Genomic DNA, 17,224 nt, shown 5'->3' with positions numbered 1-17,224 from the left:
CTGCTCCATATGGTCATTAGCCTAGTTACATTTCATCTGTGGGATAATAAGATGGTATTTATTGCAATCATCCCACAATTGTAGATATGGCTGCGTGGACATGGGTTGAAAAAGTTAATTTTCCTCCCTACCCCCATCCCTGTTACAGATTTTGCTTCTTAGAAGCTAAATAATATGCCAGCATTGTCTGATGAAGAACACCGAAGAATGCAATATAATAAACTCCCAGTGAATACAATTGCTGGTATCCTCTGATTAAAAAATTGTAAGCTTATTTTGAGCTGTGGGGAGGCAAATATGGTTCAAATGAACAATAGGTATGGATGGAAGGTAATAAATTCCCTAGTTCCAAACAAATGAACTTAATTAGGCAAGTCCTTCTTCTCATTTATTTCTGTGCCATCACTTTGCTCAGTGATGAATACCACAGGCTGTCTGCAAATGGAAAAAGCAGCTGCATATCTGCATATGTTTTCTCATCACACTAAGAAAAAGGCAAATACACTTTTTTCAATCATCCACTTCTGATATCAGTGGACATTTTGAGGCATTTAACTCAGTGGAAGCCAAGAATGCAGCAGTGATTGACCATTATCTTGTCACGTCTGTTTAGAGGCAATGTATAACTCTGAAAAAAATCTACGTCAGGATAGCTTATTAACCATCTGCACTTGCAAAATATAGTGACTTATTTAAGGCTAAGACCTGTGTTAGAGAAACAAAGTAATAGAAATAAGAGGTGGGACTTGTTAACGATAGGGCTAAGAAGAAATCCCCTATTAGCAAACAGTGGCATCTCTTGTCAAGTTCAGTGTCCCAGCTAGCAATGCAAAGGTTTAATAAAATGGAAAGAGGGGGAGAAAATTCAGTGAGAAGATTAAGCAAAGAAGGATCCCATTAGAAAAACAGGTGCATCTATGTGGTGTTTTAGGTGCTCTTTAAAAAAAAAAAAGAAAAAACAAAAACCAAGAGAGCAAAACATGACTGTAAAAGGAAAACAACTACTAAGCCTGGCTGGCAGTACCGGGTTAAGTGTCCCAAGTATCAAGACTCCCTTCAGCCATAGATTTGTGTACAGGCAGGTTCTCATCAGCTCTGTCTCTCTGGGGCAGATTCTGTAAACTGAGCTCCATGTTATGGACTGAATTGTGGGCAAGACCCCAGAAAACAAATCCACCGCCTGTTCTCCATGGACATATCAGAAATATGCCATACTTCTTAGGAGCATGGGCTTGCTCAATATCTGGGTAATTTCCCGCAACACTTATTTCTATGCATCAGTTATCTATCTGTACACTTATTTATGTTTTGCTACTTATTACACTTTCTAGGTGCTGGATACAAGTATTTTAAAAGCAGCCGCTCCCTGCACAAATTATATCCTCAGCTCTCGGGGGAGGTGGCTTAAATTCTATTACTGCCCTTCCGCGGTCATCTTTTTCTTTGTATTGAACTTGCATTCGGGGAGACAGCTGGAAGGTGTTCCACCAAAGTGCTATGGAATCTTCTTGAGTTGAAGAACCTTCAAGAGTGAAACATTCTGTTTAGGCTATATCCAGCTGGGAAGGTTATGGCCTCTGCCACTTTAGGGAGCTGCCTACCCAGTTTGTGATGTCTAATCCTCAGTTGTATATGAAGTGCAGGTTATGTCCAGTTGTGTGGGTTGGGCTGAGACCCCTTGGAGAATCCTATAGTTACCTCAGTCGAGGTTACTTCTTAGGACACTGGGCCATAAATGTCAACCACATGTATCAGAACGTCCCAGGATGGTGGATTGACAGAGTTTGGAGTTTCCAGCCTCAAGGCCTGCTCTATAAAATCTGCTGTGAAGCCTGCAGAGGTGTTCGATTTCCAATGTACTGTGAGAATTCCCATGCTAGTTCTCTCTCTCTGAACTCTTCCATCAGCCACATGCATTCAAATAATTTGGTCTTCAGCGAAGGATCCCTTCTGCATGGGAGAACAGACAGATATACAATTGCCACCCCAGCCTTTTTAAGAAGTCTGGACTCAGTAGATTAGATTCTCATCTGGTGTAAATCAGCATTGCTTCATTAACCTGTACAACTATGTATGTTTATTATTGGTAACCTCATCCTCCATCCCCACTTTCCTCTTTTTTCGGTCACGTTCACTTGTATCTTTTCTCAAATTTGTCCCCAGTCCTCCAAACTCTTCCATGAAGGCTGTGGAGAGACCCATTTAAAGCAATGGGACTTTGTGCAATTGAAATGGGTCTGTCTGCACAGAGGAGTTTGCAGAACTGAGGCCTGAGACTGTAAGCTTTCTGGGGCCGGGACGATGACTTCCCATGTGCATTTACAGCATGTTGTACAATGATTCCGTTTTCCGGGTGTTTGTTGCAGTACAAGAGTAATAAGGAAAAAATTAGGAAAGCATAGAGAGAGGAAGCACAAAAGCTTTGGAAGGGAAAAGGTCACCCTCTGCATGAAAGTTCAATAAAACAGCAGGATAACTTGCCTATTTGGCATCTGTTGTGTTTTTTTTATTGATAACAACTTTCTGAATATGGCTACCATAAAGTAGAACAGTCAGGAATTTTGTGCCAATGTGAAACATATAATTCTATAATAGAACCCGCTGACACGATTTCAGTGGCTACAAACTGAATGTTTGTGGTTTCCCCTTTTCTTTTCCTTCTATTTAATTGCAGGTTTTTACCTTACTTCTATGATTTGTCTTTTTTCTAACCACCAATTTGGGCGATTGTGAGGTTAAAACATGATGAGAATTCTAGGGAAACCCAGAAGTGGAATTGCTTATGCCATTACTGTTGGGAATGTGTCTGTTTTTTTTATTTTAATCTTATTGTATTGGTTGAATAAGTAGAGATTACTAGGAAGAAAACAAAAACGATCATACTACTGAATTTCCCCTCCGCGCTACAATATGGACGGATGACAAAGGCATCACCTTGGCTGTAAATCTTTCAGATGCAGGTGATCAGGAGAGGGTAAAGAAGGTTTTCTTTGAGGAATTAAAGCTAGTCTTCTTTCCGGATTTCAGTCTTATCACTCAGGGTAACAGAAAGAATTAGCAACAGTGAAGAAAGCATTCCTAAGGGAGGATTTAGCAGCAGCAGCAGTTTTGCATCTAGTGCAATTATATGACACCTATCATCAGTTTTCAGTGGGTGTGGGTGTATATATATATATGGGGGCAGGAAGAAAGACTCACTATATATATATATAATGGGGGGGGAGAAAGAGTCAGCCATGCATTTACTGAAAAGGCCATCAGAAGTGAGATTGTCTAGGAAAAAAAGGGAGACCCATGAGACTGACTAGTGTGTACCTAATGTCAGTATATATAACAGCATAACTGAAGGAGTAGTACATGCCTGCTTGCTACTGTGGCTCAGTCAGAACAAAGTCTAGCAAGGGCTTTTTGTAGGTGCAATAATGGAAGTTTTACCAGAGTAAGGACTGTCGGACCCATGCCTCTCCGCATGTATGTCTAAATTGCAATAGAAGAGCTGCAGCACAGCTGCAACTGGCCCCCGCTCACAGGCCTCATGCTGTAGGGCTATAAAACTGCAGTGTAGATGGTCGGGCTTAGATATCTGCACTGCAATTTTATAGCCCCACAGTCCAAGACCTGCACACTTGAGTCAGCTAATCCAACCAGCTGTGGGGCTTCTGTTGCAGTGTAGACATACCCTCAAAGGGGAATATGGGGCAGAATATTTGACAAGTCTCCATAATGATGGGGACAGAAAAATTAATCACGCAGGAAACTTAAAAACATTGCGTAAGAGAGAGTCTTTCTATAACCTCCGCTTTGTGATTCTTTGTTTCTGGTGTAAAGAGTTTTCAGTAACGAAGGGAGGGAACCCCACAGGTGATTTTTGGGACTAAAATGAGTTACGTGGTACAGAGATGGCAGGGTCATCAGATTAATGTATGTGTAATAAGGCTGGTGCTGCGCTGATCCATTTACTTTTTGGTTTTCTTTATCTCGTTTCCTTTATTCAATACAATTATTGATGGGCTTCCTAACTACTTGTTGTTGGACAATTACTTACAAAGATACTTCTTTCTGCCTTGAATCAGAGGGTTGTATTGACTTTCCTTTTTATTGTGCTTCTTGCCTGTGCCGGATTATGGCTGCTCCTATTCTAAGGAGCGCTGTGCAAACTTCAAGGCATTGGGTCAGAAAAACATCCACCAAGTTCTGATTCTTAAACCCTTGAGTCTGTAAAACCGGGCTGGAAATCTTACAAGGACAGAGTTTTTGGCCCTCCCATCCCCATGAGATTCCTACCACTACAGCTTCCAGGCAGCACAGTGAACACTGTCCAACATCACTGCCCAACAGTAGCAGGGAATATAAAAGAAGCGATATAGCGTAAAATTTGCAAAAGCTCCTAAGTCACTGAGTTCCAGATCCTCAAAATCAGTGGGAGTTAGGCACCTAAACTCTTTTGAGGATCTGGGCCTTATTTTTGAAAATATTACCCACTAACCGTAATGCTTCAGGGCACAAGCCAACCTCGGACTAATTGAAAGACAGTATATGGGGCTAGATAGACCTCTGCCTATTTTTATGTGCTAGTGAACTATACTAGAAACAGAAAATAAGAGAGATTGAAAAATATATAGAGTAAAAGTTTATACAAGAAAGAGAAGGGTGGAAAATGAATTACTGCTAGCTAACAGGGCTAACAGTAACAATAACTGTCTTTATCAAATAAATAAAATAAATACTAGAGAAAAGTAGGTCCATTGATAAATGAGGGGGTAATCACATCAACAAGAATTTTATACAGTGTGACAAAGCTCTGTCCTTGCCTCCGTGGGTCCCGCATTTCCTGGCGGATTTCGATAGCCTCAGAGGCTCACTGTGACCCTGCATGTAACCCTTCTTTCTCTAGAGACAAAGGTCACAGTCTACTGAGCCATTTTCATCATAAGCCAGCGAGGGAGGTGAGGAGAAGTTATCCGTCCTTCCACAGTCTCTGTTGTCTCCCAGTCTCAGTGATTAAACAGGGGGCAAAGGTGGGAGAGGGGGGAGCCCAGGCCCACCCTCTACCCCAGGCTCCAGTCCAGGGACCCTAATAGTATCAGCTATGGTAGCTGACCTTTTAGAAACATGACATGTACAATTCCCTGGGCTACTTCCCCCATAGCAGCCCTCACTTCCTCAAGCTCCACTTCACCCTTACCTCAGGGCCTCCTTCCTTGTGCCTGATATGGCGTGTACTACTCAGCCTCTTCAACCGCGCAACTTCTTCCCACAGCTCCTGACATGCACCCCCACCTGACTGACTGGGAGGCTTTTTAACTAGTTTCAGCCAGCCCCTGATTGGCTTCAGGTGTCCCAATCAACCTAGCCTTCTCCCTGCCTTCTGGAAAGTTCTTAATTGGCCCCAGGTGTCTTAATTGACCTGGAGCAGCTTCCATTTCACTTAACCTGGTACCAGGGATTTGTTTAGCCTGGAGCTAATATATCTATCTCCCACTACTTTTTTATGACAGGTTTCAGAGTAGCAGCCGTGTTAGTTTGTATTCGCAAAAAGAAAAGGAGTACCCGTGGCACCTTAGAGACTAACAAATTTATTAGAGCATAAGCTTTCGTGAGCTACAGCTCACTTCATCGGATGCATTTGGTGGAAAAAGCAGAGGAGAGATTTATACACACACACACACACACACAGAGAACATGAAACAATGGGTTTATCATACACACTGTAAGGAGAGTGATCACTTAAGATAAGCCATCACCAGCAGCAGGGGGGGGGAAAGGAGGAAAACCTTTCATGGTGACAAGCAAGGTAGGCTAATTCCAGCAGTTAACAAGAATATCAGAACAAAGCCTGTTGCCAACTCTGTCCACATATCTATTCAGGGGATACCATCATAGGGCCTAATCACATCAGCCACACTATCAGAGGCTCGTTCACCTGCGCATCTACCAATGTGATATATGCCATCATGTGCCAGCAATGCCCCTCTGCCATGTACATTGGCCAAACTGGACAGTCTCTACGTAAAAGAATGAATGGACACAAATCAGACGTCAAGAATTATAACATTCAAAAACCAGTTGGAGAACACTTCAATCTCTCTGGTCAATCGATCACAGACCTAAGAGTGGCTATCCTTCAACAAAAAAGCTTCAAAAACAGACTCCAACGAGAGACTGCTGAATTGGAATTAATTTGCAAACTGGATACAATTAACTTAGGCTTGAATAGAGACTGGGAATGGATGAGTCATTACACAAAGTAAAACTATTTCCCCATGGTATTTCTCCCTCCCACCCCACCCCCCACTGTTCCACAGTAGCTCACGAAAGCTTATGCTCTAATAAATTTGTTAGTTTCTAAGGTGCCACGGGTACTCCTTTTCTTTTTACTTTTTTATAGCCATCTGGCCTTGCCCCGTCACAACAGGTAGGGTTAATGAACTGCTATTTTATACCAGTCATTGAGAAGAAGAAAAAGGCATATGGGCAATTATGCATTCATGAAGACCTTGATGGAAACAGCTGATTAAAGAAATGAAATGAGACCAAGAACATTTATTGGAGAAATGTCCTAAGTTAAGAGCAATCAGACTATGGAATAAAAGGGTGTGTTGGAATCTCCACCTCTCTGGTCATTCAAACTTCATTTAGAAAACAGTCAGGAAAGCCAGGGGACAATCTTGCACTAGGAGGGGTTGATCCAAAGCACACCGAAGACAGTACGAGTTTTTCCATTTACTTCAATGGGTTTTTGATCAGGGATGAATAGACGGGGTAAGGGGTCAATCCCGCAAAGCACGGAGCTCCCTAGCCCATATCCAGAAAAGCATTTAAGCAAGTGCTTTATTTTAAGCCTGTGACTACTCATGCGCTTAAAGTTACGACATGCTTAAATGATTTGCTAGATTAGGGCCAGAATTGCTCTATATTTTGTAGGGCTGTGCCCTTAGTGAATAGGGGCTTTATATCTCAAAATTTCAAGATTCTGTAGTTACTGCCTGGTACCTGTTCCTGTATAGCTAGACGATTCACTATATTTCCACAAAGGGAGGGAATCAACTAAAACCATAAATGGGTTGTCATTAGAAAAGAAATCAATGAAGATTATTCTTTTTAATTAGAGTTCATAAAATTCCTTTTTCTCATGCCCATGGTAGGCAAGTTATCAGTTTCTGATCAAGGTAAACTGTAGCAAGAAAGAAATCAGTGACATGTAATTGGTTCTTTTAGTAATATACAGTAGAGTAGCAGCAATTCTGGACACATACCATAACTGAACACAGCTATTTCTGTGGGCATAGATTTTTATATCCCCTGAATTAAAATATGAAATATTCTGATGCTGTTTTTAGTCATTTTCACACAAAAGATTTCTGTGTTGAAATTAAAAATTCAAGAAACTGGAAAGAATAGGAACTGCAAGGCTGTTCTCTAGCACAATGCTTATTTTATATGTGCAATTGACAGTCAGAATTGCGATTTATAATTAGGAAAGGGACAATTCCTGGTTCAGAACAGGTTCCACTTATTTACCCACCAAAACGTGAGAATCAAATAATTAACTGTTTTATATATATCTCCTTTTCTAAGCAACTCAAAATTTAAATTAAAACAACTGCATATGCTTAATTCTATACCTTGCTTGAATAAATAGTCTTCTTTTAAATGAACAGTATTAAAAAATAAGGTAGTCAGGCATTCAGTTTTAGGTGAGAGAGAATTTAAATTGTCGCTCTTATAATCTTTCCAGTTTAATATTTGTGTGTGTGCATGCATGCATGCACGGTTTGGCAAAGTAGCTAATGGGCCCCTTTTGTCCCCAGTCTGCTGATGGGAAGGGATAGAAGGGCTGTAGATTGATCTCCCTATAACCTGATGTATCCAATTGCGAAGGGGATGTGGTGCACTACAGCTTCTTGTGCACTCTGCTGGCAGTCAGTGGGACCTTTCCTTCACCCAGCATGCTCTCTCGGATGGGTATACTCCTCCTTTCTGCAAGATTGCTCGTCCTGCACTCTGTTGTCTTCAGCCTGCCAAGTTTGTCTTAAATACATCATGTACTTTTTGGGTCCTGGCATTCTCTTTTTCCATCTCTGCCTGTTAGGTCCTCTCTGCTGCTGTCCATCCTTTTCTCTGTCTTTTCAGTGGTACGGCACTAGACACATGGCAATTCTGCATGGTGAGGGCATCAGTTGAGCAAGCTCATCTACAGCTTCTTGCCCTCTCTTTCTTTCTCTAGTCCCACTCCCAGCTTCACGGAACCTGTCCAGGGGACCAGCAGCCAGTCTCTGCACTACTTTTTCAAGGATGTAAGTGGCGCATAGACCTTCTGCTGGTTCTCTACTTTCAGATGAATCTTTTAGTCCAGATTTAACATGTGCAGTGGAAAAAGCATTTTACCTATTTTGTGGAGTCCACACTGAAAAGCAGGAAGCATCAAGCAGCCTATTCAGAAGTCAAACTTCAATCTAGTTTGCCTCTGTGCCCTGGCATCCCTCTTTATTGGTAGAAACAGACTCGGTCTTTGCCTGGGCTAATGTTAGTTAATATAAGACTGTGATATCTCTTGCTATTGTCCAGCAACAGAAGAAAGCAGCTAGAATTTGGTACAGGACAATTTCTTAAAAGGTGTTTTTTCCCACATAGATTCTTAAAAATAAAAACAGGTAAGTGCAGACAAAGGGGATCCGGATAATTTAACAAGTAAGAAAAACTGGTTCATTTAACCATCTGGCATTTCAAAGAACTGACTGGACTTCAAAGGAACAAAAGCATTTAGTATCCACTCCCACCAGCCTGACACAAGAATTTATAACAAGAGATTCCTTGAAAACATAGGTAATTGGATTATTTCCCCATATGAATCACAAATATAATTTAACTACATGCATTGTCTGTTTTGTCATCAGTTAAAAATGCCTGCAAAGAGACCCTCTGAAACGAAATTATTTTCCTTACTACAAAGAAAACTAAAATTCACCGTTTCCCTCATATTGTGTGTTTAAGGATCAAAGGGGATGGAGTGAAAAGTTGAGACTCCAAGCCAAGCATGTCCTTGACTGAGACAGGTTGTCATTCTCATATGACCCGAAAGCACACTGTCATAGTAGACATTGTTAAAAACAAATTTTGTGATTCGAAAAGGGTAAGAATACTTGGTCTGTAGGCCTCTGTTATCGTTGTTTTTTTCCTGAACACACAGAAGGAGCTCAGAAACTCTAGTGATAGGAAAGAGAGAGAGCTCTGTGTACATTCATTGAGAAGACATTACTTCAAGCTTATGGCCTCTCTTTTTGTCTGAACTGTAGGAAGCAATGCAAAACTTGGTGCGTGCCCTCAAAAAGTTTGATAAAAGATGGGGGCACCAGATTTTCAGAGATGATTACCTAAGGTTGGCTCCTAAGTGAAGATTTTCAAGGCACTTTGGCACACAAATGCCACTGAAAGTCAATGGGAGTTGAGCACCTAAGTCCCATTTGTGCTTTTGAAAATCTCCCAGTCAAAGCCTTAATTAGTGGCTTGATTTTCAAACATCTTGAATCCTCATCTTTTGAAGCTTTATGATGACTTCACATACTAAGTTTTTCAGTGTTTCCTGCAGAGAGAGACCATGCACCTTGATTAACGCAAACAGAATACGCCCATTATATGATGGCTATAACTCTCTCTTGCTCAGACATTTTGATAACTAAAGGCTTGTCGACACTGGCAATTTACAGCGCTGCAACTTTCTTGCTCAGGGGTGTGAAAAAACACACCCCTGAGCACAACAAGTTTCAGCGCTGTAAAGCACCAGTGTAGACCATGCCCCAGCGCTGGGAGCCGCGCCCCTCATGGAGGTGGGTTTTTTAAAGAGTGCTGGGAGAGTGTTGCCAGTGTAGACTAGCCCAAAGTCTCTTACTTAGGTGCTTAAATATGATCTAGGTGCCTAACTTTTCAGTTTTGAAAACATTGGCAGGTGATTTTACCATTCCCAAGTATTTCGGAGAAGGCCCACTGCACAACAGCAGTGAGTAGAGAGGAAAGGGCACTGAGAGGAGACATGTAAAGAACAGCAGAGGTCAAAATTAAGACTAAAATTAATTATATCACTGTAGGGAGAGCCATACTGGATAATGATAAAAGGAGAATTTTTGTCCTCATCCCAGACAATTAGTAGCTGGCTGATATCCTGTAGCAGGAGGGTTGACATCCCTTATACATTTTCTCCTAGCTAGTGTAACTACTGTTATTATTCATTTATGCCCCTATTCAAGACAGCACTTAATCTGATCAATAGGCATCCTAACCTCGGGATATTACTGAGGAAAAGAATATGATGAGCTCTTTATGGCCAGGATTCAGAAAAGTACCCATATTCAGGGGAGCCCATAAGCGGTGTGGAGGAATCCCAAGCTGACGTAACTGGTCGTATGCTACTCTTCCAGGGGTAGGGTAGGGACCTGCCTGATGGTTAGAGACATGCTGAACTCTGGGGATCCCCATTTGGCCTAACAGTCCCTTGGGGGCAATTACAGTGGGGTAAGATAGGACAGCACTGGACAAACCAATAGGGAGATCAGATCATAGCCCTCCTTTGCCCCTCCCCATGGTTCCTCAGGGAAGAACAACTTGGCCACACTGAAAGATCAGGGGTCTAGTTGTTTTAGGAAATCACAACTCAAGCCACAAAGAATTTTCTACAGAATTATCCTGCCACCATTTCTAGGCAGGCTTTACAAAGATGCAAAGAAGATAAGATTCAGTGCTTTCACTTTTGATATGTAGTGTTTGTATTGATCTCTACAGGAAACCTGATGGGAAGAGAATGAGAAATGCAAATGAAGCCACCCAGTAGATAAAAGCACAAGACATTTTAGGGGAAAAGGCCGTGTGGTCATCAAAGCTGAGTTTTACCTTCCATATCTCAATAAATCCTGCAGTGTAGCAACTAGCTGCAATTGTTTCACGACTTTTCTTTGCTTTAATAACTGTGCCTCATAAGCTTTTCTTCACATTTCTTTTTCTATACGTGAAAAAATAATTCCTTATATCTTCTCTGATGTGCATGCTTTCATTTTTATTTACAGTCATTTCCTTTTTTTTCCAACCCTCTGTGTTTGGTTAAAAATAGTATCTCATTGGCAAAATTTGTACCAGTTTAATTTTTATGCTTTAGCCTATTAAACTCTTGCTCTCGCTTTCTCCATTTCTTATGTTCTTTTTATACTTAAAAGAGAATTTTATTTTTTCCCCCTTGCTTCAGAGTTCCCACTTTTGATCTGGAACAAATCATGTCCTCATTTCTGAGCCTTTAATATTCCAAGTTAACATATTTCTGTGTTTTTCCTCATGCAAAGAAGAACCCAAACTCTGAAGGGAAGTCTTTACCACAGAATGTAATTGTCTCACTTCCTCAACCTTACTACTGTAAAGCTCTGTAGTGTTGTTTCTTTGTTGGCCTTTTAACTGGTTTTGTACGCTGTCTGAATGCTCACAGAAAGGCAAATGAATCCACCTTCATAAACTCCTTAGTGCTTCCATTTAAACATAGTCACAAGAAATACCTTTCCTTTCTGACTTTTGTTCTTTGTTTCCTCCTCAAGGACCATCGATTCGATGTGTTTTCAGAGGCAGGGTTTAACATGCAGGGTTTGAATGGGTTTTCATTTTAATAAGGTTCCCTCAACTGGCTTTTTATCCATATTTGAAGCACTGCAGAAAATGTCCAATTAACTGAAGTCTAAGTCAAAGACAGCTCTTCTAATGTAGTTACAACCCTGTGCACGGCACTGAAATGTGTACACAAGCTTCATCAGGAAATATTCCCTGGTAGGAGGACTATTATTTTGAGCTGCTTTTTAAACTTTGCCAGCCTGATGAAAGGAAGCTGAAACATCAGCCTTTCCCCCTCTTTATACGGAAGATTCATGAAATTCACAGAAGCGTGTTTCTAGTTGTATTATTATCTATGTTACTTTTAAATTTTAGAGTGTTTTCACTTAGATAAAAACTGTAGAAGTGAGAGTAATAATAAATAGTAGTCACTAAAGGGCTAGCTCCTTCGCAATGAAATATCACTTCGCTGAGAGGGAGATGAGACAAAAATGGCTTTATGTCACCTTTGTAGTCTAATCCAAGGGTAACACTACTCCACCTCCCAGAGATTTCTCTAGGACAGAGCAATCCCCATGTTGCTGATTAAGTAGCCTTCTCAGAGCCCTGAATCTGGGCAGATGTGATCTAATGGGTAGGAGGAATGGAAAATCAGAAAACCTGGGTTCATTGCTGGCTCTGCTGTTGAGCTGCTGAGTGACTCGAGCAAGTCACTTCATCTCTCTATTTTCCTGTCCCGCCTTTGTTTGTTCTGCCCAAAGGCAGGTACTGTCTTTCAATGAGTGCTTGGACAGTGCCTGGAATAAGTGGGCCCCACACTTTGTCGGGGCCTCTAGGTGCTACTGTAATACAAATAATTTGCATTTATATAGATCTCAAAGCACATGGCAATCATTCGTTAATTATGCCTGAAACATTGCAGGGAGGCAGGTCAAATACTAAAATACACCTCCTAAAATATTAAAATACTTCTGCGTACAGACACAGTATTGGTTAGATACTCATGTCTTGCAGAAACAGCTATTATACAGATTAAGGAGCTCCTAATAATATGCATTGACTGGAAGCATCACAGTAGCTCATCAGTCTTGTGTTTAAACTGTTGTGTAAAAGACTCATGGGTTAATGGATCTTTGCCTGTCATTGACACGGCGCATGCATGTAGAACTTTAATACAATAAAGTAGTTTATCTCTATGCACAGAACTTAAGTGGTGCATAGGGCTATGTGCTCTGCAGTGTGTTGAATTTCCACTTTTAAACATGTGATGATTGCTCTTACATTCTCATCATCTTGACCACGCTTTGAGGTGCACTGAAGCCTTGGCACACGTTGCCATATCCTGGAGGCATTTTACAGCAAGTATTCTTGACAAAAAAAGGATCCAAAGACATAGGCTGTAATTGCCTCAAGAACTCAGCAAAGTGTGCCAATGCTCTACTGTTCCAGGGCAATTCACCACAGCACCCCCTGTACCTCATAAGCCCCATACAGAGGAGCTGCATTGGGCTTGCAGAGTTCAAAAGGCACTGGGGTTAATTTAGCTCAGGAGAGAAGTTAGAGAGCCCTCAACATCCATCCTTGTGAAGAATTTAGCAACGAGTCAGAAAAGTGACAGCACATACTCTAGGCCTCATCGACAAAGACACTTTTTGCCTACTTTTAGTATTACAGAGCCAATGCAGCTCTGGAATCTGTTCTGCTTTATGCACCACTAGCAAAACTGTTAGCTGAACTCTGAATGCAGGATAGTTATTCCTTGGTGACAATGTATTACTTGGAGACTTTCAGCTTGACGTGCCTATCCCAGGGTCAAGTTTACAGCACAAGCAACTAGAAAAAAATCAACACAACCCATTTTTTTTTTAATTTGCAAACTGAGACAGGTTAGGGATAGATCAATTCCTCTCAGGATAAAAAAGAAAAAAAAAAAAAAGAGGAGGACATCTCTGTGAGGTTCCCCAGGGAGAATTGACCACATAGGGCATGTGAGGTTTGTTCACAATCTCACCCCATGAAAGGCCACAGAGTCCACCTCCAAACCTGGTGGATACCAGAGCTTTCTGCATAGAGGCCCTATTTATCCCTTCCAGCTCCGTTCCCTTCTGGCAGCTCAGCTCCATTGGAGCTATGCTGCAAGAGACTCCCCATGGATGCAGTCGTTCCCAGGAAAGAGCTGAGGAATGATAACTCAGCCCCGGGCTGAATTATCTTCTCTAAACAATCTTCTGAAGGGGTAGCTCACTCTGGTCTTCCCCTTCCTAGAACCCTTCACCCAGGAAATGTCCTCTCTAGGGTCTGGAAGAGGACAACGGTGCCATAGAGGTAGTTGAGTCCACTGTTCTCAAGGGAAGGATATTCTCTGTACTTATGTGATGGCCACCATCTTAGCCAACACACTGAGAATTGAATCAGGGACCTCCTGAGCTAAGCACATGTCCTACTACAAATTTCAGCTAAAGCATTCTAGCTGAGGTGATAACAGACCCATATCTCCTCTGCCAATCAGTCACAGTGGCGGCCCCTTAACACCCACTCACCAGTAGGTTACACAGGGATCTAAGGGGAACAATCTGTGCCTTGGAAATCACGGAGAGAAAATACACATGCATGAGGTGCTTATGGTTGTTTTTCCTCAGTTACACCAGGCCCACTTTTCAGTAAGGAAATATATTGTTTTGGAAAATGACAATTTTGGAAAATAATTAAAATATTACTATAAAATGTGGAAAATTGTGTGTCAAAAGCAGAAAATGGGTCCATTTCAAACCCTGCAAAACAGAAACAACTTTGAAATTTTGAACTGTTTCCCCATTTTGTTTTCCCATTTTTCAGCCAGCTCTTATGTGGACCGATGTGCATCAATTCCAATCTGGAGTGAAAAAACTAGTTCAGTCTCTCTGTATGAGAAGATACTACCATGAAGCGTGCTAAGGGTGACAGTGGTTTTTGTGATATGGACATACCTCTCCACAAAGAACTGGACTAATCCCACAAGGTCACGTTTATAATAGGCTCCCAAACAGCTATCAGATGGTAATGACTTCTTCTGATCAATAATGACCTGGACAGATTTGGAACTGGTGACCTAGAAGCAAAAGGCTTTGTAGCCTATTACTAATCTCCTGAGCTATCCTGTCCCCTCTGAGGTGTAGCTTTCTAATGAATACATTCCACATTCAAGATGATAAATGGTTTCAATTAAAAAAATCTTTGGGAAAATATGCCTGTTGTTTAGCAAATGAATATATAGTATTATTCATTTATTCTCTTAGGCCATTGGAGTTAATGTGTCAGTTCTGTAAATTAAACGTTTTTGTATGAATCATGGGTGGGGGCTGGGGGAGGGGGGAACATGCCTAAAAGCCACATAGCCTTGGGAAAAGAGCCAGTTCCTTTTCCACTAACAATTAAATGAGAAGTATGGGTTAGTTAGGAGTGGGGGGAGGGGAGATGCATTCCCATACTACATGCCTAAGAGAAAATTGCATTGATATTTATAGAATAAAAGCTCTACTTGCTCTTAAGGTTTTCTAATTGTTAAAGATGTCATCTATAAAAAAGAACAGAGCCTGTAAATGCTGTGATGTGAGGGAACCGGGTAAGCTTAGTAACTGTGAGAAGAAATCCCCACTGTTCCTCTCACTCCTGTGAAGCTAGGGAAAGAAGGGCAGCTGTTGCAAAATGGAGCTTTTAATTGGAAATTTTGATCCTTTCTTCCTTATCTTAGGTTATTTTCCTACTGTTACCTGCTGCCGTGGAACACAAGTGCATTCTTTCAACCCCGGTCGCTTGCAACAGATGGAGAGCTAATGCAGAGGTCAGAGTACACATAGGGAGACAACAGATTTCTTTGTGAGCACCTGACCATTTTATGTATGATATGTTTTTCAAAGTTAAGCCCTTCAATCCATCTATTCGGGGCCAAATCCTCAAGTCCTCATTCAAGCCAAACTCCTACTGATGTCAAGCAAAGGCTGCAGGAACCATGACATTTTTAGCCAAATCTCCATCTCACTGAAGTGACCACCAGACTTTGAAGGGCTGGTACTCAGAGGCACCTAATAGATGGACAGTATAAACAGTCTCAAATCCACCCAAGTCTATGATAGGAACTGCAGAAGGGGGGGGGGATTTTACATTAAGAGTATAAACAAAAATGACTTATTCTTGGTCAATTTAATCCAAATGTTGCCAATGCTCTATTATTTACACTGTGCTGTAGGGTGACAAAGATGTAAAGTCACAGAAAGCGTTATTGCCTATGAGGGATGTAACTCATAGATTAATAGTTTAAATGTTGAAAGATACTTGAATGAGACTAATAGGCCCTGAGAGCTGACATATAGTTAGCAGCCAACACTAAAGCCCTTGGGCCAGATTCTCAGCTGTGCCAAAGCTCTGTACAGGGAGGGGAGGGGCAAAGGTAGCTTTATACCATCTTTGTATCCCCCGCCCCAGTTCTTCAGACTACTGGGGTTCAGATCAACCCACAGCATGATTTAGAGTAGCCTCTGCACTGCTCTAAGTTAGGCCCAGATGCAATTGCTCCCACCGGCGTACCCAGTGTCTCACCGAGGGAAATCATTGGAGCATAGCAACACACCAGTACCATACCTACCTCTGACAATGCCTGCAACACATACATATAACGCATACCCTATGTTGGGGCCAGCTTAAGTGGCCCTGTGCTATCCAGAGGTTCTTCTATGCAAGGTAAATCCCCATATAGCTTATTGATGCCAGTCCTTCACTCTACCAGAGAGACTCAAAGTGGCCTTATTGTACTGGGTACATTGTGCTTGATTCTCCAGTGTTCTGCTTCTTGTGTAGTGATTTAGATCCATGCAAAGTAGATGTAAAATGCTACATTTCAAGGTGGCAATGATTTACCCCCTCTTTGCACAGGTGTGAATGATGCCACAAGATCAAGTCACTAGAGAATTAGGCCAGAATCTTTAGTGGCACCAACAGGTTGATACCAGTTGCCAGCTGGATGGTTTATTTAGAAAAAATGAGGCTTTGGAAGGAAGTTGTATTTCATGGGAATCACATCATAACCTTGAATCTTATTCTATTAATGATATTGCTGTGACATATAAGCTGTTGGTTTTTTGTTAGATTGCTGGGAGAGATTTATATAGCTTGACTTTGTTAAAAGGTCACCAAGGTTATAAAGACAGCAATTTCCATCTGTCTCTTCTTTCTCAAGTTCAGAGACTACAAATTCTAGATTCCCCCCTCTTTGAAAAGACTTCAAGGATTAGACTGGGTGAGGGGGAATTCTTTTAGTGTGTTTATCTTGTATATTTCAGCACTGTAGCAGGGTAGACACCCGCTCCTGCCCTGAGGGGCTTAGAACAGCCCCGGAGAGGGCTATGGCTGGGGACAAGAAGCCTGGGCTGATTGGGGAAGGCAGCAACAACTGGGGCCACACCCCAATCAGGCCCAGCTGGCCCCTATAAGAGGCTGCAAGCCAGGAGTCCAAACAAATGTTTGTTGCCTGTAGAGAGAGAAGGGCCTGGCTGCTGGGGAACCTAACCAAGTGCCTAGAGTGGAGCAGGGCTGGGAGAAGGTGAAGGGTGCTCCAGCTTGGAAACTCCCCAAGCTACGGCCTAGTTGAAGGCCAGTTAAGTACTAG

The sequence above is a fragment of the Dermochelys coriacea genome, chromosome 4 (genome assembly GCF_009764565.3).
Source record: "Dermochelys coriacea isolate rDerCor1 chromosome 4, rDerCor1.pri.v4, whole genome shotgun sequence".
NCBI lineage: Eukaryota > Metazoa > Chordata > Testudines > Dermochelyidae > Dermochelys > Dermochelys coriacea.
The sequence above is the reverse complement of the archived record's forward strand: the minus strand, read 5'-3'. Positions refer to the sequence as shown.